Here is a 21680-nt window from a genome sequence, read left to right on the forward strand (position 1 = left end):
TGATGAAGTGGTTTATGTGAAAATCGTCCTGGAAAAATCTGTCAGAAGAATGTGATTTTTCTCACCCATCATTCGTGGGAAGAAGAGTGGATTGTGGGGTGTATGAAATCAAAGCAGTTGAATTTATACGTTCCTCTTCCAGGTAGCTGAATCAATCAATCAGTGGAATTTATTGAGGACTTACTGTGTGCAGAGCACTGTACTATCCACTCGTGAAAGTACAGTAGAATGTAGTGACTCAGCTGCCCCAAATTAATATTGTCTCTTCTGTCCAGGACTCTGCGATAAGGCAGGCTCTATCAATCAATTGTACTTATTGAGTATTTACTGTGTGCTGGGCAATGTACTAAGTACTTGGGAGAGTACAAAATAACAGAGTAGGTAGACATATTTGCTGCCCACAGTGAGCTTACAGTTTAGAAGGGGAGACTGACATTAATATAATTAATTATGAATATGCACATATGTGCTGGGAGTTGGTGTGGGTGTGAATAAAGGGGACAAATCGGGGTGATGCAGAAGGGAGTGGGAGAAGATGAAATGAGAGCTAAATCAGGGAAGGCCATTTAGAGGAACTGTGCCTTCAGTAAGACTTTGAAGGAGGGGAGAATGGTGATCTGTTGATGGGAGAAGCGGGAGAGAGATGGGGTAGGGCTGCTCCTCGGTGTGGGGTTCTTGTGCTAGAAGATGTGGAGAGGAAGCAGAGGTGAAAGGGGCGTCAGCAGAGGAGGTGAATGGAAGTAGAGCGGGGAGTGGGGAGAGAAGGGGTGGGGGAGAAGCATGGTAAGGTGTGTGTGTGTGTGTGTGTGTGTGTGTGTGTGGAGGAGAGTGGGGAAGGGGAGGAGGCTTCCAGAGGGAAGCAGCCCCTGAAGAATGGCTGAGTCAGCAGGAGCTACTGTGGGAGCTGATCAAACAATCGGTGATATTTATTGAGTGCTTACTGTCCGCAGAGCACCATACTAAGCTCCTGAAAGAGGACAATATAACGGAGTTGGCAGACACCTTCCCTGACCACAACAAGCTTGAAGGCAGCAGCTGGATGCCACTAGTGGACAAACCCAAGCGGATGGCGGAGGTGCGACAGAAAAACGTGAGCCCCTCACTGAAAGAAAAGGCATTTAGGACCCCCCTTTTGGAAGTCCCAAGTGAGTGTCAGTGGCCGGAAGGGGTGAGGCGGAGATGGGGAAGGGGTGGGATTGAAGAGAGAGGAACCAAGAGGAGGTGGCTGGTTAGGTCGAGACTCACGTCGGAGGGGCGAGGCGGTGATCGTCGGTGATCGAGGATGTGGGCATCAGACTCATGGTGTGTGGGGGTGGTGGGCGGAAGGCGCATGGCGGGACGCAGTCAGAGTTGTGCTGGAGAAGTTGAACTTGAGCATGGAACTGAAGTTGGCTAAGATTTCCCATGGAGGGCGTGATGATTATATGCCAACTTGTCAGGCAGCCAGTCGTATTTATTGAGTGCTTATTGTTCATTCATTCAGGCGTATTTATTGAGCGCTTACTGTGTGCAGAGCACTGTACTAAGCGCTTGGGAAGTACAAGTTGGCAACATATAGAGACGGTCCCTACCCAACAGTGGGTTCACAGTCTAGAAGGTGTTCTAAGTACTTGAGAGATTACAATACAACAATAGACACATTCCCTACCCACATTGAGCTTACACTCATTGAGCTGACATTCCTATAAATGTATGTTCCAACACGACCCCAAGCGCTGTGCCAATGCTCATACCTAGTAGACCTTCAAGCAGGATGTTCCTCGCAGTAGGTTCTCCAGTGGTATTTACTGAGCGCCTCTTGGTTGTGAAGCACTGTACTGAATTCTTGGGAATGGGACATGTGCTCCCTGCTTAAGCACTGTGCCTAATGTTCTTACCTAGTAGACCTTCAAGCAGCACTGTTCCTCGCATTAGGCTCTCCAGGGGTATTTATTGAGCACCTCCTGGGTGTGAGGTGCTATACTGAGTTCTTGGGAACAGGACATGTACTCCCTGCTTACAGTGAGCTTCAAGACTAATGGAGACAGATGAAAATGGTTACCAAAGAGAGGAAAATCGGGGATAGAATGGTTCTGTTATCCTGGAAAAAAATAGCTGGCAATTGAATATTCAATCAAATATGTGTGTCAGGCATTTTAATATCTGTTATTCCCTTGTTGTGGGCAGGGGACATGCCTAGCAACACTGTTGTATTGTACTCTCCCATCTGCTTGGTACAGTGCTCTGCACTTAGTAAATGCCGATTATTCTTCTTCTCAGTATTCATTTGTATATGTATATGTGCTTAGGTTATTGTCTGATACATTTGGGGTGTTGTGAATTAATAATTAATGACCTCCTTGGTTCATTGACCTCAAATAACCCTGGGACTGAGAATACTGTGGGTTTTGAAAGTGTGTCCTTCTTGACTGGCCGTGTCCCAGTGTAGGACCCCTTGTAAGTCCACTTGCCAATATACTATGCTTCCTAGAGTATTGCAAGTTGTCCACAAAAGGCTGTACTAGAGTACAACTGCGATGGCTATCCTTGGACTCATTCCTGCCAGGCAGGTAGGGTGAGAGGGGACACTCTGTCCCGCCTCTGTGCCTTGCTGTGGGATGCTGACCTTGATCCCACTGGGGGTAAATGCTGCTTTGAACCCATGGTAGAAAGGACCCCATTGACCCCACGCAGAGAGGGAATGCTTCTGTTGGCCCCGTGGGGAGAGGGAAGGGGCTGTTGACCCTGTGGTGGGGGAGGATTTCCACTGCTCACCCCAGTGAGGTGTGGGGGGCCATTGGCCCCATGGGGGGGTTGGAGGAATGTTGTCTATTTACCAGGTGGGGTTGTGTGTGTGGCCATTGACCCCTTGGGGGAATGTTGCCATTTCTAGGCATACTAGGCATTCTAGGCATTTCTTATCATAACTAGGATAAGGTAGGCCCAGCAGCCTGGGTGTATCAGAGGGCTTAGCATCAGGGTTGCATATGTGCACTTTCCTTGAGTAACCACAGAACTCTCTGGCCTCCCTAGGCCTCAGCCTCCCAGTGAGGTGTGCTTCCATATGGGACCAGCACCCTTGTGTCCATGGACAGATCTGGGGCATTGAAACCACACCTCCTCCAGGAGGCCTTTCCTGATTTATCCATCTCTCTGCCCCATTTCCCCCATGACCACCTGAGTCCTCTCCTCATAAACACTTAGCAACTCAACCCAAACATCATCTTCACTGTGCTCACATCCAGATCTTTAAGCTTGGATCCTTCCCCTACCTGAAATTAATTTTAGTGTCTGTCTCCCCGCCAGATTGTAAGGTCCTTGACAACAGGGTTCACGTCTACGAACTCTCACGGACTCTCCCAATGGCCCTGTACAGTGCACTGCCCAGAGTGGATGCTCCGTGAATATGATTGAGTGATTGACAGGAATGCCTTTTGGTCGCACGTGGTCCCAGGGTGTATATTTGGGTGGCTCACAAAGTAGTCTCCGCCACAGGTTCCCCTTGAGGGGCTCAGTGTTCTGGGAAGGCAGTGCATGTTAGGAGGCCAATTGCAGTCCTCCTTGATATCATTCAGAAGCACAGTGGCTTAGTGGATAGAGCCCGGTCCTGGGAGTCAGAAGGTCATGGATTCTAATCCTGGCTCTGCCACTTGTCTGCTGGGTGACCTTGTGTGAGTCACTTCACTTCTCTGTACTTCTGTTCCCTCATCTGTTAAATGGGGATTGAGACTGTGAACCCCATGTGGGACAGGGACTGTGTCTAATTCAATTAGCTTGCATCCACTCCAGCGTTTAGTACAATTCCTGGCTCACAGTAAGCACTTAAAAAAACACAGTCATTATTATTATAATTGTTAAACAAATGCGGGAACCATCCCAGTGGGCCAGATAGAAACCCATACACACCCTCGTTGCCATTCTTTGACTTTCAGTGGTCCTTCCCCAACCCCCTGCTTTCTGAACTCACTTTGGCAAAACCCAGCATTGGTCGGCAGGGGACACTGAAACCCTGGGCCTCAGTGAAAATCAGCGGATAGTTTAGACGCCTCCTGCCACCCTCAATCATGATGCCTCTTCATACCCCACTTGCCAGGGATGAAGACAAAGCCATTATAGATCCTCTTCATCTAGAAATATCCAGAAAAATCCCCCAAATATCAGCCTTGTTAAGTCCAGCTGGGATTTGGGGAGCAGAAAGTACCGAATCGCTTAGTAGCATAGATTCCATACAAACCTTTGTTGGTGCCACCCGAGATGAGAGAAAAGTAGGTGAGGCTCTACAGGGTGGAAATGGCTCTATTGGATAGAAAAATTGATCTCCCAATGAGAAAAGTTATTCCACAAATCTCAATTTCCACGTAACTGCTCCACTCCCAATTACAGAGACAACTTCCATTAGTTAGACTAGAATCTGCTTTCCTGCTGAGGGAAGGCCAACTACTTTTCCCAATTTGTCCTGTAAGGCCATCACAAATAGGAGTGCTTATTATTTTGAACAGAGTTAATGAAATCTAGGACTATCCACCAAGCAAGCAATCAGCTTGTTTCCTGTTCTTTTGCAAGGAATTGGATTATGGGCAATAACTTATCCGCGACATATTTTTTCAGTATTAATTCACCAAGACAGTCAGAGATTGCTTTCCTGCTTTCTTAAATTTCCGATGAAACTGAAATTCTCACTTCTTCAGGGGCGGCTTTTAGAGTCGGACTGATTACTCTCTTCCTCCTTTCATTTCCTGCCATCCTTTTTTTGTTCGTATACAGGCTCTTCAGCGCATCATTCGAAGATGCTCAATGAATCTTGAGCTCGATTACAGATCATCTCTATCTTACCTACTCATCCTTACCCTTGGGTCACCTGGGAACTTTTTTAATTTGACTCAGGAAATTACGGCTTTGAACTCTGAGGTCTGCTCTCTCCACCCACTTGCTCCAATTTAACTGTCTGCTCTCTTCACCATATGTCTGATCCCCAATCTTATTCCCTCCATTCCTCCTCAATCAACCTTCTAGCTGTCCCTCGTTCTCAACTCTCCCACCTTAATCTCCTCGCCTAGACCACTCCCCTGGGCTTGGTACTCCCTCCCTTCTCACATCCAACAGAACGCAGCTCTTCCTACCCTGAAATCCCTCCAAAATCCCACCTCTTCCAACGTGCCTTCCCCCAATGAATTCCCAGCATCCAAAGTCCTATAAGCCCGTAAGCCATTCACAAGCACTGTTGCATTAAATATAACCACACTTAACATGCACATATGCTTATGTTTATCAACTGAGAAGCAGTGTGGTCTAGTGGATAGAGCCCGCTGACCTGGGTTCTAATCCTGGCTCCGCCGCTTGTCGGTTGAATGATCTTGGGCAAGTTACTTCACTTTGCTGAGAGGTGAAGTAACTTCTACTTCATTTTAGAGAAGCAGTGTGGCTCAGTGGAAAGAGCACGGGCTTGAGAGCCAGAGGTCATGGGTTCTAATCCCAGCCCCACCACATGTCTGCTGTGTGACCTTGGGCAAGTCACTTAACTTCTCTGAGCCTCAGTTACTGCATCTATAAAATGGGGATTAAGACTGTGAGCCCCATGTGGGACAACCTCATCACCTTGTATCCCCCCCAGCGCTGAGAACAGTGCAAAGGCACCTAGTAAGTGCTTAACAAATGCCATCATTATTATTTTCTGTGCCTCAGTTACCTCATCTGCAAAATGGAGATTAAGACTGTGAGCCCTATGTGGGACAGGGAGATCCCAGATACCTTGTATCTATACCAGTGCCTAGCACATAGTAAAAGTGATTAACAAATACTATTAGAAAAACCAAAAAAGTCTGTGCAAGGAGGTAGTGTGGAAAATTGGATGGTGAGGATTAATAAAGTATAGCTAGGGTCATTTTCCCTAAAATTTCCAATTGCATGTTGACATCCTAAAATCGTACCCTAGAATCTTGGCATTTCAAGGTGGGGCACAGATCAGGTAGAACAAGGTTTACAGAACGGGATAAAAGTAAAGTGAAATGCTCTTTATTGGCAGGGATTGGGTCTACTTATTCTATTGGACTCTCGCTGGCAATTAGTACAGAGCTCTGCATACAGGAAGCACTCATTAAACACCCTTCCTTGATTTTTCTTAGGCTGTGAGCCCTATCTTGGACTGATGCAGCATGGTCTAGTACAGAAAGCATGGCCCTGGGAGGACCTTGGTTCCAATCCTGACTCTTCCACTTGTCTGCCATGTGACCTTGGGTAAATCACTTAACTCCTCTCTGCCTCAGTTCCCTCATCTGGAAAATGGGCATTGAGACTGTGAGCCACATGTGGAATATGGACTGTGTCCAATTGGATTTACCTCAGAGTTTAGAACAGTGCTTGGCACATAGTAAGCCCTTAAGAAATACCAAAATTATTATTGTTATTTGTATCTATTCCAGTGTTTGGCACTGGAATTACTCCATTTTACAGATGAGAACACACTATTATTTTTATTGATTGCTTTACAAGTAGGGCAAAAAGCCACTTTCTTCTGAATGACCCGAGTTCTCTTCAGTGTGGTTGTAGATTTGCTCAGTCTGTTGGCTCAAGCTCTGTCTGGGTGAAAGTGGCCAAAGACTGGGATCATCTTCGAGCAGATCATTAGATGAAATTGAAAAAGAACCATTGAGATTGGCTGGGAGAAAGAGATGTTTCTCCCGGGACCTGGGCTTGGAAGTTTTTCGGGAGTCTATGTAGAAGAAATGCCTTTGGCGATGAGATGTGTCACTGAGAGATATGAGACACCTTGCTGTTCCCATTGTGTATGTAAACCGAGGTGGCTCATTACTTCCTTTGTGTCACACGGACTCGTGGCTGCCGGATTTTGTTACATGTTCCCTCCACGCAGACTGCAAAAAAAAGATGGTGGGAATATGATTTTAGGCTCTTTTGTGTGTCTAACTTCCCCTGCCTTCCAACTTGACTTCCCAGACAGAATCAGAGGGCAGAAAAGTCACTCATTGAAAAACCATTCCCTTAAAAAATGCTTCACTCCCTTGTGCTCCTCACTGAGCAGGGCTTTTTGCAGTGGGAAGGGAGATCCGAGCTCACAGGGAGAATCCACGAGGAACAAGGAAAGGAAAGTTTGTACAGATTTATTACTCTATTTTACATGTACATATTTACTATTCTATTTATTGTGTTAATGATGTGCATCTAGCTTTATTTCTATGTATTCTGATGACTTGACACCTGTCCACATGTTTGGTCTTGTCATCCGTCTCCCCCTTCTAGACTGTTCACAACATACAGTGCTCTGCACACAGTAAGCGCTCAATAAATACGATTGATAATGATGCCATTTGTCTGCTGCATAGGGTTAGGGCAGGAGCCTGGGAGTCACAAGGTTTGCTGCCATTTCCCCTTTTAGACTGTGAGCCCACTGTTGGGTAGGGACTGTCTCTCTATGTTGCCAACTTGTACTTCCCAAGCGCTTAGTACAGTGCTCTGCAAACAGTAAGTGCTCAATAAATATGATTGATAATGATGCCATTTGTCTGCTGCATAGGGTTAGGGCAGGGGCCAGGGAGTCACAAGGTTTGCTGCCGTTTGTCTGCTGCATAGGGTTAGGGCACGGGCCTGGGAGTCACAAGGGTTGCTGCCATTTCCCCTTTTAGACTGTGAGCCAACTGTTGGGTAGGGACTGTCTCCATATGTTGCCAACTTGTACTTCCCAAGCACTTAGTACAGTGCTCTGCACACAGTAAGCGCTCAATAAATATGATTGATAATGATGCCATTTGTCTGCTGCATAGGGTTAGGGCAGGGGCCTGGGAGTCACAAGGTTTGCTGCCATTTGTCTGCTGCATAGGGTTAGGGCACGGGCCTGGGAGTCACAAGGGTTGCTGCCATTTCCCCTTTTAGATTGTGAGCCAACTGTTGGGTAGGGACTGTCTCCATATGTTGCCAACTTGTACTTCCCAAGCGCTTAGTACAGTGCTCTGCACACAGTAAGCGCTCAATAAATACGATTGATAATGATGCCATTTGTCTGCTGCATAGGGTTAGGGCAGGGGCCTGGGAGTCACAAGGTTTGCTGCCATTTCCCCTTTTAGACTGTGAGCCAACTGTTGGGTAGGGACTGTCTCTCTATGTTGCCAAGTTGTACTTCCCAAGCGCTCAGTACAGTGCTCTGCACACAGTAAGCGCTCAATAAATACGATTGATAATGATGCCATTTGTCTGCTGCATAGGGTTAGGGCAGGGGCCTGGGAGTCACAAGGTTTGCTGCCATTTGTCTGCTGCATAGGGTTAGAGCACGGGCCTGGGAGTCACAAGGTTTGCTGCCATTTCCCCTTTTAGACTGTGAGCCCACTGTTGGGTAGGGACTGTCTCTCTATGTTGCCAACTTGTACTTCCCAAGCACTTAGTACAGTGCTCCACACACAGTAAGCGCTCAATAAATACGATTGATAATGATGATCATAATGAAAGAGGATTGAGGCTTTTCTTGGGAAGCTAGTTTACTGACTTCCTTTGTCTGAAGGAAGAGAGAAGGCAGCAGTGTGGTGGTATACTCAGTCACAGGCAATTATTTGCAGAGAAGCAGCGTGGCTCAGTGGAAAGAGCACGGGCTTTGGAGTCAGAGGTCATGGGTTCAAGTCCCAGCTCTGCCAACTGTCAGCTCTGTGACTTTGGGCAAGTCACTTAATTTTTCTGTGCCTCAGTTACCTCATCTGTAAAATGGGAATTAAGACTGTGAGCCCCCCTGGGACAACCTTATCACCTTGTAACCTCCCCAGAGCTTAGAACAGTGCTTTGCACATAGTAAGCGCTTAATAAATGCCATAAAAAATATTTCTAAATAACTAGCACCAAGGGACTTTCCAGCACTTAGAACAGTGCTTTGCACATAGTAAGCGCTTAATAAATGCCATCATTATTATCCTGTGGAGATTGTAAGCTCTTTGAGGGCAGGATTATGTCTGCTAACTCTTTATCCTCCCACAAGTGCTCAGTATAATGCTCTGAACACATAGACTGTTGGCTACTAACTTTGTCCTCTCACAAGTGCTCAGTATATTGCTCTGAGCATAGTAGACGGTTAGCTTCCATTGGCTACTAACTCCACTGGGCTCTCCCAGGTGGTTAGTGCAATGCTTTGCACACAGTGAATGCTCAAACAATGCGCTAGTGATAATTTTGGCCAAGTACTGTACTAAGCACGAAAGTAGGTACAAGATAATCAGGTTAGAAACAACCCGTGTTCCTCATGGGACTCAGTCTAAAAGGAGGAGGTAAAACTAACAAGCAAGAAACAGCATGGCCTAGTGGATACACAGGCCTGGAAGTCAGAAGGACCTGGGTTCTAATTCTGGCTTCGCCACTTTTCCACCATGTAAACTTGGGCAAGTCACTTCACTTCTCCATGCCTCAGTTCTCTCATTTGTAAAATGGAGATTAGGACTAAGACTCCGGGTTCTAAACCCAGTTCCGCCATTTGTCTGCTGAGTGACCTTGGGCAAGTCACTTCACTTCTCTGAACCTCAATTACCTCATCTGTATAATGGAGATTAAGATGGGACAGGGACAGGGACCGTGTCCAACCCAATTATCTTGTATCTATCCCACACTTAGTACAGCACCTGGCACAAAGTAATACTATTAAAAGTAATACTATTAAAAAGTGCTTAGTTCTGTCTTCTGCCTATAGCAAGCACTTAATAAATACGATTGAATGAATGAATGAATTGACTGAACGGGGATCGAATCTCCATTTTTACAGATGAGAAAACAAGCCCGGAGAAGTAAAGTGCCTTGCCCAAGGTCACGTATGTTGTGTTTTCTCCATTTGACCATAAGATCCTTGAGGGCATTATCTTGTCTACTAACTCTGTGCTCTCTAAAGAGCTTGATGGAGTGCAACAGAGTAAGCACTCAGTGCACCATGCAGCAAATTAGTGCAAAGAATTCCATGGGCTTTTCGTGGGGTCTGTATTCTCCAAGAGCCTTGGATCAAGGGAATATCACTGTCCCAATGAGTAGAAGTGGTTTGAGGAGTAGAAGATTCAGAAATAGCACGATGATGGGCCATTGGAGAAAAAGTGGAAAGATTCTGGCTCTTGCAAATTTCTTTTTTGGTGGATTTGTTAAGTGCTTACTCTCTGCCAGGCACTGTGCTAAGCACTGCGGTAGATAGAAGCCAGTCACATTGGACACAGTTCATTTCCCACACTGGGCTCACAATCTTAAACTCCATTATACAGATGAGGTAATTGAGGTTCAGAGAAGTGAAGTGACTTACCCAAGGTCACTCAGCAGACAAATGGCGGAACTGGGTTTAGAACCCAGACCTTTCTGACTCCTAGGCCTGTGTTGAATCCACTAGCCCAAGCTCCTTTCATTTGCCTGCTGTGTGAAGGTCTGAGGCTTGGGGGTCCATTTGCTTTCGGGACTTTGGGTCGTCTTGAAGGATTCCATCTGATTAGCATTTCGCGGAGCAAAAAGTGCCAAATCATGTTGGAATCAGAAAAGTGACTCAAAAGTTTCTCAAGGCAGAAATCTGGCATAGAAATGGCAGTGGGCTTTCTTGGAAGCACTTTTAATCTCTCCATTTGAAGTGTTTGGGTTTTGAAACCTGTTATTTTGAACAAGAAAAAAAAGACATACTGCAGAGTTTCAAAAACTCTGGGTCTCTGATGAAGGGATTCTTGTAAAGATTTTTTTGGAGGAAATTGTCCTCATGATAGGAAAAATGATTTCAGGCCAGGTCTTACTGATGGAGAGAGAACCCTTCTCTGTCTTACCTGGGAGACTGTGCAAAAAGATAGGCCAGCAAATTGGTCACTGAATCACATCGAAGGCCTCACTGGGGTTCACTGACAATGTGGATGCCTTAGCCAGCCTATTCAGAACTCTCATAGCAGCAATGAGAGCAGTAGGAGGAATAGGAGCGGCGGTGGTGGTAGTAGTAGTAGCAGCGTTAATTACTGACTGCCTTCTAAGTGCAATTAACTGAACTAAGCACTTGGCATGCGTATGTTTGAATGAGCAGGACTCTGCCTTCCCCCCAAGATTTTAGACGCCCCTTGAACAGGGTCAGGCTAGAAAAGGCCTGATCTAATGATAATGATAGTGCCCTTTACTCAGTCCTATAGATCCAGCCCTGGGGTAGATATCATACATGCAGATCGCACAGTCCCTGTCTGACATGGTGCTCAGAGATCAAGGGGGAGGAAGAACAGGCATTTTATACCCATTTAACATGTGAAGAAGGTGAAGCCCAGAGAAGTGACTTATCCAAAGAGTTCTTATGAGGAGAGTCACTTTTGTTATGAGACAGAGCGATTAAGAATGTTTTCTGGGCCAATCTCTGAGAGCAGCAGGAAATAATAATAATAATAATAATGATGGCATTTAAGTGCTTACTATGTGCAATACACTGTTCTAAGCTCTGGGGAGCTTGTTGAGTACTTGTTGAGCATGTTGAGTACTTAGTATGTGCCAAGCACCATTTTAAGCTCTGGGTAGATACACGTTAATCAGGGTGGACAACAGTCCCAGTCCCACATGACGCTCACAGTCTTCATCCGCATTTTACAGTTGAGGTAATTGAGGCACAGAGAAGTTAAGTTACTTGCCCAAGGTCACACAGCAGACAAGTGATGGAGCCAGGATTTGAGCGTAGGTCCTTCTGACTCCCAGGATCATGCTCTATCCACTAAGCCACGCTGATCACTAAATAATGGCATTTATTAAGTGCTTACTATGTGCAAAGCACTGTTCTAAGCGCTGGGGAGGTTACAAGGTGATCAGGTTGTCCCACGGGGGGCTCACAGTCTTAACCCCCATTTTACAGATGAGGGAACTGAGGCCCAGAGAAGTTAAGTGACTTGCCCAAAGTCACACAGCTGACAATTGGCGGAGCCAGGATTTGAACCCATGACCTCTGACTCCAGAGCCCATGCTCTTTCCATTGAGCCACGCTGCTTCTCTAATAATAATAACAATGGCATTTATTAAGCGCTTACTATGTGCAAAGCAGTGTTCTAAGCACTGGGGAGGTTACAGGGTGATCAGGTTGTCCCTCGGGGGGCTCACAGTCTTAATCCCCATTTTACAGATGAGGTCACTGAGGCCCAGAGAAGTTGTGGCTTGCCCAAAGTCACACAGCTGACAAGTGGCGGAGCTGGGATTCGAACCCATGACCTCTGACTCCCAAGCCCGGGCTCTTTTCACTGAGCCACGCTGCTTCTCTACATCACTAAATACCATTACATCTACAGGAATGAGAACAAGGTGAGAGTTCTGGTGGAATTCAGGTGTCATTTTCCCCACACTGGTTCTTCATTCACAGATCCCGACATTTGGTTTTTTGTTTTTTTGTTGTTGTTTTTTTTAATAGGCCAGGAATTCTCTGGGCACAGTTAGGGTTCTGAGAGACACAGTTTGAGCTCGAGATCTCAGCTGACCCAAAACTAATATAATCATTAGCCACCGCTTGTTTCTGCAGAGAAAGGTGTTGTCACAAGGTCTCAGTTTGCTTTCCAGTGATAAGCTCTTCTCGGCTTTTTCTTACACACCACGCACAGCACCTTCATAAAGAGTTGGAAATGAAGCAGAAAAGTGCATGTTTTGGCTCAGATGGCTGCAATGGGGTCTGAATGGAGTCACAGAGATGCTATTTTTTGGATGTCATGACCTAGTGGTTGGAGCCTGGGCCTGGGAATCTGAAGGACCTGGATTCTAATTCTGGCTCCTCCACTTGCTTGCTGTGTGACCTTGGGCATCTCGCTTCCCTTCCCTGGGCCTCAGTTCCCTCATCTGTAAAATGGGGATGAAGGCTGAGAGCCCCATGTTGGACAGTGTCCATCCTGATTAACGTGTACCTACCCCAGCACGTACAACACTGACACAGAATAAAAGCTTATTAAATATTATTTTTAAAAAGTCAGGTTGGACACAATCCTTGTCCCACATAGGCTCACGGTTTAAGTGGGAGAGAGGACATGTCTTGAATCCCCATTTTTTTCAGAGAAGGGGACTGAGGCACTAGAAATTCAGTGACATGTGGCAGAGTCTTTAAACGCCGTTGAGTCATTTCCGATTCATAGAGGATTTATGGTTTTCCATAGAGTTTTCTTGGTAAAAAAATACGGAAGTGGTTTACCATTGCCTTCTTCCATGCAGTAAAAACTTAAATCTCTGCTGATGTCTTTGATCACCATTTTGATCACTTGATCATCTGCCAGTAACGCTTCCCCTTGCCACTGCTGCCCAACACAGGTGAATCAACTTTGACACTTGGCTTAGACATTTCCATTATGGGTAACCTTGGTGAGAGACTGTCTCTCAATGGCATAGCTCTAAACTTCACTGGCGTACGCAAACTCTACTGCCATAACAAGGCGTTGATTCATAGGAGAGGTGACAGAGTCAGGAGAAGAATAATAATAATAATAATTATGGTACTTTTCAAGCTCTTACTATATGCCAAGCACTGTTCTAAGGACCGAGGTAGATACCCGTTAATCAGAATCCAGGTCCTCTGACTCCTAGGCCTGTTCTCTTTCTGACAGGCCATGCTGCTTCTCAATAAACAAACACTGCTTCTAAGGCAGGGAAATTACCCAGTTGATCACTGGCATTTGAACACTTAGTATGTCCAGAGCACATGGCAGAAGCAGCAGACATGATCCCAGCCTTCCAGGCGCTTACAGCAGAGTCCAAGAATCCTCCAAGTGAACAATTAGTGAGATTCAGACAAAAGAAACCTTTTATGGAAGGAGATGGTCACCAATTTGCTTTATCATTTTTGACATTAGGGCTCTGCTGTCACTGGAAACCAATGAGAGACTGTCACATATTTTGAGGTTCATTGGCCACCATTACCTCACTCAGTCCCCCTGAAACAAACTTGGCCTTGAGACATAATGAACAAAAAGCAATTATTCACCATTGCCACAGGCGAGTGCCAACAGCGACAGGCACTGTAGCAGCTCAGTCCCAGTGTTTGAGAGCCATGTCGATTCCTTCAGTCCCCCAAACTGCTCCAACGATGTGTCTTCCTTGCTTGTTCATTTAGTCTTAGTTCAGGAGAGGATGAATTCAGGGCCAGGTGAGGATTGAGGTGTTTTAGCCTTTTTACAAGCTGGGTGCAAAGAAATGGCTAGAATTTCTTTTCCATCTGATAATAAGCGATAGTAAGTGCTACCGTGTGCAAATCACTGTATTAAGAACTTAAAAGAGTACAGTGCTTGGTTGACAGATTCCCTTCCCACAAGAAGCGTATGGTTCTATGAGTCGTTCCTGACTTTGCAGCCAGAGGATTGACCAAAGACAAATATCTTACAGTTCTCCTTTCTTGTCACACAAGAAATGGCTCTTGACACTATTCATCTGGTCTCTTCCCCCCCCCCCCCCCCCCCCCCCCCCCCCCCACTGAGAGTCATTGTTCTGCCACATCCCTGCTCTCCTAGGGAAGGAGTCTCATGACTCCCTCAAATTCATTCAGTTGTATTTATTGAGCCCTTACTGTGTGCAGAGCACCGTACTTGGCACTTGGAAAGTACAATTCAGGATTAAAGAGAGACAATCCCTGCCCACAACGGGCTCACAGAAGAGACTTCTCTTCCGTCCTCCCCCTAATCTCAGCAGCAACAGTGATTTTGCCCCCAAATCACTTCAGGTGGGTAGGGCTTGAGCACAGTGGGTATTGTGCCAGTGAGGATGAGGGTGAGGGGACAAGTTCTGGCAAGGTTAGGGGTTCACACATCTGTGCCCCTTCTTGATTTTTCAGTGCTGGTGTTCTTGATTATCTCAGCCAAAGTACTGTGCTCAATACATGATTATCAGAGTGTATAAATGTTGTGAGCCTGTGTGGAACAGGGAATAGGAGGGAGGTTGAATTTTTGCCAGCCTCAGTTTCCTCATCTGTAAAATGGGAGTAAGTAACTTGCCTAGAGTCACAGGCCAGGGGTAGAGCTGGAATTAAAATCTGAGTCACTCTCTGGGACTCTCTCTCCAGTCAGTCAAATGTTAATCCCCCAATTCATTTTTGTCTTCGACTACTGGTAACTTGTGGGATGTGAATCATGTTTGACTGTACTTTTAATTTTTTTTAATGTTATTTGTTATTTCTTAAGCTCTTATCATGTGCCAGGTACTGTACTAAGCCCTGGGGTAGATACAAGTACCTACCTGTATATACCTGTATATACGTATATATGTTTGTACGTATTTATTACTCTATTTTATTTGTACATATTTATTCTATTTATTTTATTTTGTTAATATGTTTTGTTGTCTGTCTCCCCCTTCTAGACTGTGAGCCTGCTGTTGGGTAGGGACCACCTCTATATGTTGCAAACTTGTACTTCCCAAGTGCTTAGTACAGTGCTCTGCACACAGTAAGCGCTCAGTAAACATGATTGAATGAATTAATACAAGTTAACAGGTTGAACACAGTCCCTGTTCCACATAGGGTTCACAGTCTTAATTTCCATTTTACAGATGAAGTAAGTGAGGTACAGAGAAGTGAAGAGTCTTGCCCAAGGTCACATAATAATAATAATAATAGCATTTATTAAGCACTTACTATGTGCAAAGCACTGTTCTAAGCTCTGGGGAGGTTACAAGGTGATCAGGTTGTCCCACGTGGGGCTCACAGTCTTAATCCCCATTTTACAGATGAGGTAACTGAGGCCCAGAGAAGTTAAGTGACTTGCCCAAAGTCACACAGCTGACAATTGGCAGAGCTGGGATTTGAACCCATGACCTCTGACTCCAAAACCGGTGCTTTTTCCACTGAGCCACGCTGCTTCTCAGTGGTGCAGTCGGGATTAGAAGCCAGGTCTTTCTGATTCCCAGGCCCGGGCTCTATCCACTGCTTCTCAGAACCACTACTTAGAACTTCTAATACCACCATTTTGCTCATTGCTTAGTGTACAAAGGAAGCATCCATTGAAACCATTACAGCCTCTACTTTGCGCTCAGTGCAGTGCTGTGCACACAGTAAGTGCTCCATAAATACGATTGATTGGCTTAGGGAACAATCCCTATGACAGGGACTTTGTGTTTGCATTTTCTACCATCCCCGATTCAGTTTTCCTCCCTCCAAAAACAATCCACGCACCCGTTCCCCAGCAGTTTGTTTTTTGCTCCGTGCATATTGTAGAAATAGCATCCGGCTCTGGTTCCATGTGGCCTGTCCATATTTTGGAGCGGTGGCAGTTGGATTGCATGCTAATAAGTGTTTCTGTGAGTAATGACATGTGGACACACACTGCGACACAGCCAGCCGTGGTCCATCCCCTGGCTTAAACTGAACGTCTGGGTGGCCGTGGGCACCAGAGATAGCCACTGCTCTGCAGCCAGGGGTGAGGCCTTAAAGCGTAAATAGCTCTTCTCAGATGATATGGTCTCCTCCATGGATAGGAGACTGAGGGCCCACTGATTCTACTAAATCGGTCAGACTCTGTTTTTTTTCCCTTCTTATCCCCACCAACATAAATGCGAGTACTATGGTATTCAATGTGACTGCTGTAAACCCCCACCCAACCTATGTGCGAGTTCTATGATATTCATTATGATTCTGTTGTTATCTCCCCCACACAAAGGTGCAAACTCTCTGGTATTCATTTAGTAATCCCCCCAAACATTAGTGCAAGCTCTTTGGTAGTCAGTATGATCATCTTGTAAACCTCCCCACCTCCCAAAACATAACTTTGAGTGCTATGGTATTCAATACCTTAGAACAAGCAGTGTGGCCTAGGAGAAGCTAGAGCCTGGGCCTGGGAATCTGAAGGACTTGGGCTCTGATCCCCACTCGGCCACTTAACTGTTCTGTGATCTTGGGCAAGTCGCTTCACTTCTCTGTGCCTCAGTTACCTCAACTGTACTTACTGTGTGCAGAGACTGTACCAAGCGCTTGGGAGGGTACAATATAACAACGTTGGTAGACATATTTCCTAACCACAGCGTGAGAAGCAGCATAGCCTTGTAGAAAGATCCCTGGAAGTCAGAGGATTTGGATTCTAATCCCAGCTCTGTCGCTCATCTGCTGAGTGACCTTGAACAAGGGCCCCAGGCACCTTATCTTTAAGATGGGAATTAAGACTCTGAGCCCCACATGGGACATGGACTCTTTCAAACCAAATTAGCCTGTATCTACTCCAGAGCTTAATACTGTTCCTGGCACATAGTAAGCACTTAACAAGTACCATTTTAAAAAGATGAGCACATATAGAGTAGGAGGCATTCATTAATATAAATTAATTATAGATATAAAGATAAATGCTGTGGTCTGCGAGAGGGCTGAAAGAGGGTACAAATCCAAGTCCAAGGGCAATGCAGAAGGGAATGGGAAAAGAGGAAAAGAAGGTTTATGTGGGGAAGGCCTCTTGGAGATGTGATTGTAATAAGGCTTTGAAGGTGAGGATAGTGATAGACTGTCAGATATGAAGAGGGACACTGTTCCAGGCTAGAGGCAGGATGTGGTCGAGGGCAGGGAGGTGAGAAAGATGAGATCGTGGTATGGTGAGTAGATTGGTATTAGAGGAGTGAAAACTGAGGACTGGCTTGTAATGGGAAATAAGAGTAGCTAAGTGGGAGAGGGCAAAATGATTGAGTGCTTTAAAGCTGGTGGTAAGGAGTTTCTGTTCTATGTGGAGTTCAAAGGGCAGCCACTGGAGGCTCTTGAGTAGTGAGGAAACACGGATGGAGCGCTTTTGTAGAAAAACTGATCCTTGCAGAAGAGTGGTTTGGATTGGAGTGGAAATAGACATGAGACAGGGAGGTCACCAAGGAGGCTGATGCAGTAATTGAAGTGGGATAGGATAAGTGATTGGATGAATGTGATAGCAGTTTGGTGAGGAAAGGCAGGATTTTCGTGATCTTGTGAATGAAGGGCAAACTGGCAGGATTCAGTGACAGATTGAATATTTGGGAATGTATTTGGAATATTTTGGAATAGTTGAGAAGCAGTATTGCCTAGTGGAGAAAAGATGGGCCTGGGAGTAATAAGGACCTGATCCCACTCTGCCAATTGCTTGCTGTGTGACCTTAGGGGAAGTCACTTACCTTCTCTGTGCCTCAGTTTCCTCAGCTGTGAAATGGGGATACCGGGCTACCTCCTACTTAACCTGTATGCCCCATGCAGGATAGGGACTGCATCTGTTGTAATTAACTTGTACCTTCCCCAGTGCTTAGAATAGTATTTGACTCATAGTAAGCACTTAACGAATACTATAAGAAACAAGAACCAGTGAAATATTGCCGAGGTTACAGCTTTTGAGACAGGTAGGTGGTTGCTGTGTCTTCAGTGATGGGAAAATCAGGGGTAGGACAGGGATTGGGAAGGAAGATAAAGACTTCTGTTTTGAACATGTAAAGGGAGAAATGTTGGCAAGGACATCCAATGACCCTTCCTAGATCATTTTTCTACAAAATCCTTCAGTCCGTGTTCCCCACTCCTCAAGAACCAACAGGGATTGCCCATCCGCCTCCGCATCAAACAGAAGGTCTTTACAATCGGCTTTAAAGCACTCAATCACCTCACCCCATCCTACCTTACCGTGCTGCTCTCCTACTACCTGTGGCTCAGTGGAAAGAGCCTGGGCTTTGGAGTCAGAGGTCATGGGTTCAAATCCCGGCTCCACCAATTGTCAGCTGTGTGACCTTGGGCAAGTCACTTAACTTCTCTGGGCCTCAGTTACCTCATCTGTAAAATGGGAATGAAGACTGTGAGCCCCCTGTGGGACCACCTGATAATCTTGTAACCTCCCCAGCACTTAGAACAGTTCTTTGCACACAGTAAGTGCTTAATAAATGGCATCATCATTATTATTATTATTATTATTACAACCCAGCCCACACACATGGCTCCTCTAATGTCAATCTATTCTTTGTATCTGGCCGCCTACCTCTCACCCATGTCCTGCCTCTGGCCAGGAACGACTTCCCTCTCCATATCTGACAAACGATCACTCTCCCCACTCTCAAAACCTTTTTAAAAGGATATCTCCGACAAGCAGCCTTCGTCAAGTAAGTCTCCATTCCTCTTCTCTCACTCCTTTCTGCATTGCCCTCACACTTGGATTTGCACCCTTTATTCACCCTTCCCTCAGCCCCACAGCACTTTTGTTCATATCTGTCATTCATGTATTTATATTAGTGTCTGCCCCCCCGCAGACTCTAAACTCATTGTTGGCAAGGAGCATGTGTATTAACTCTGTTGTATTGTCCTCTCCCAAGCCCTAGTAATAATAATAATGTTGGTGTTTGTTAAGCACTTACTGTGTGCCAACCACAATGCTATGCACACAGTTAAGTGCTCGACAAAGGCCATCGATTGATTGTGAACGTTTAGGAGCTGCAGAGTGGGAAATGTGCTTTGAGGCATCAGATCATGCCTCACCCACATGCCTTTTTGGGTCAAAGAAGGAGGGAGGGCAGGGATCTTAATCCCTATTTACAGTTGCAGAAACTGAGGCCCAGTGAGGTGACTTGCCTGAGGTCACACGGCAGGCCAGGAACAGAGCTTGGATTAGAACTTTGTGGGGTACCAAGCTCTTTGAACAAGACAAGGCCGTGCCCTGAGGCAGAGCTAGTGTTTGCAGTCAAGGACACTCACACAGGAGTGTATGAGTCCCAAAATATGGGAAAGCAAAATTTTCCTCAAGACGGAAGGGGAGGAATAAGAGTCTTTGATTTGTTTACTCACTTGGCAAGAGGAGAGCAGATTTAAATTACAATTCCTGAGCAGAAGCAGCCAAGTAAGAGCAGGCATGAGTCACGTTTCCTGGTAGCAGATGTGGATCACTACGATTCTTGAGCCAATCGGAATCATTCAATGAATGCTATTGATTGAGCATTTACCCTATGCAGAGAAGTGTACTGAACACTTGGGAGAGTACAGTATAACACAGTTGGTAGACTCTTTAAGGCGTTCATTCATTCAATCATATTCATTGAGCACTTACTGTGTGCAGAGCATTGCACTAAGTGCTGGAAAGTACAATTCAGCAACATCATCATCATCATCATCAATCATATTTATTGAGCACTTACTGTGTCAATCCCTGCCCACAGCGGGCTCGCAGTCTGGGGGTGGGGAGGACAGGCATCAAAACAAGTAAACAGGCATCAGTAGCATCAATATCAATAAATAGAATTATAGATATATAATATATATACATCATTAATATAAGTAAAGAGAATTATAAATATGTACATATATACACAAGTGCTGTGGGAGGAAGTAGAGCAAAGGGAGCAAGTCAGGTCGATGGGAAGGGGAGGGAGAGCTGAGGAAAAGGGAGTTTACAGTTTAGAGAGGGAGACAGACCTTAATGTAAATGAATAAATTATGGATATAGTAATAATACTAATACTAACCGGTATTTGTTAGGCACTCATTATATGCGAAGCATTGTACTCAGTGCTGGGGTCGATAAAAGATCATCAGGTCCTACAAGGCGTTCAAATAGGAGTACAGGACATTTTGCAGGACATTTTGGGGACAGAACTGAGGCACGAAAAAGTGAAGCAACTTGGGCGAGGTCACACAGTTGACATGGGGCAGAACTGGGATTAGAATCCAGATCCTCTGACTTCCATGCCTATTCCCTTTCCACCAGCACATTCTGTATATGTATCAAAGTGCTGTGGGGTTAAGGGTGGAGGTGAATGTCAAGCATTTAAAGGGGACAGATATAAGTGCCTTGGTGATGCAGAAGAGAGAGGGAAAGAGAGGGAAAAGAGGGATTGGATGAGAAAATCCTCTTTAGGGAGGTTTGATGTTCCCAAAAAGCAAACCTGTCATTTGGGTTTCCGACCAAGTGTTGGTGATTTTGAAGAAAAAACCACCAAGCAGGAAAACCATCTAGGTACTTACAGGGCAAAAAGAACATCATTCTCTCCATTTTAATTTTAAGCTTATGAATTGATACGGACCCACGTTACTAACCATGGTATTCTCTACCTCTTTAGCCCAAGATAGAAAACAAAATGTCTCCATTGAATTGAAATTATGCCAAGAACACACTCTTGGGGAATGTTCCCCATAATTTCTGAACAGCAATTTGGCATGTTCTTCTATTCTAAATCAGAACTCCCCATTAGATGGTGAGCCCCATGGAGCACAGGGATTAGGCCCAATCTGATTACCTTGTATCTAAACCAGAGCATAGAACAGTGCTTGGCACATAGGAAGTGCCTAATAAAATACCATAAGCTACCCCCACCCCACAAATAAACTCCCTAAAACTAGACCACCCTGAATGTAAATAAGCATTTTAATTGCATTAGTGAATGGTATTTCTTATTGGGAAAAGTTTCTTTGGCTTAGTCTTTAGAGAGGAAAGTTTCTCTTAGCTGCATGAAATAGAGGCATCAACAGGGATTCTTTTTATTGTTATCTAAAATGGTTGGACTGTGTTTATTTTTTTATCCACATGTATATGAAGAAGAGCAGAGCAGATGGAATGACCATTTGGGTCAGCTCTGGCCAAAAACCATTTAGCTGGTGCCCCCAGCAGTCAGTCAGCTGATCATATTTATTGAGGACTTACTGTGTGCAGAGCAGTGTACTCAGCGCTTGGGAGAGTACAATATAACGATAAACAATATAACAATAAACGACAAACTGTATTCCCTGCCCACAGTGAGCTTATAATCTAGAGGGGAAAACAGACAATATAAATCAATAAATGACAGATATGTGCATAAGTGCTGTGGGGCTG

The sequence above is a fragment of the Tachyglossus aculeatus genome, chromosome 6 (genome assembly GCF_015852505.1).
Source record: "Tachyglossus aculeatus isolate mTacAcu1 chromosome 6, mTacAcu1.pri, whole genome shotgun sequence".
Lineage (NCBI taxonomy): Eukaryota > Metazoa > Chordata > Mammalia > Monotremata > Tachyglossidae > Tachyglossus > Tachyglossus aculeatus.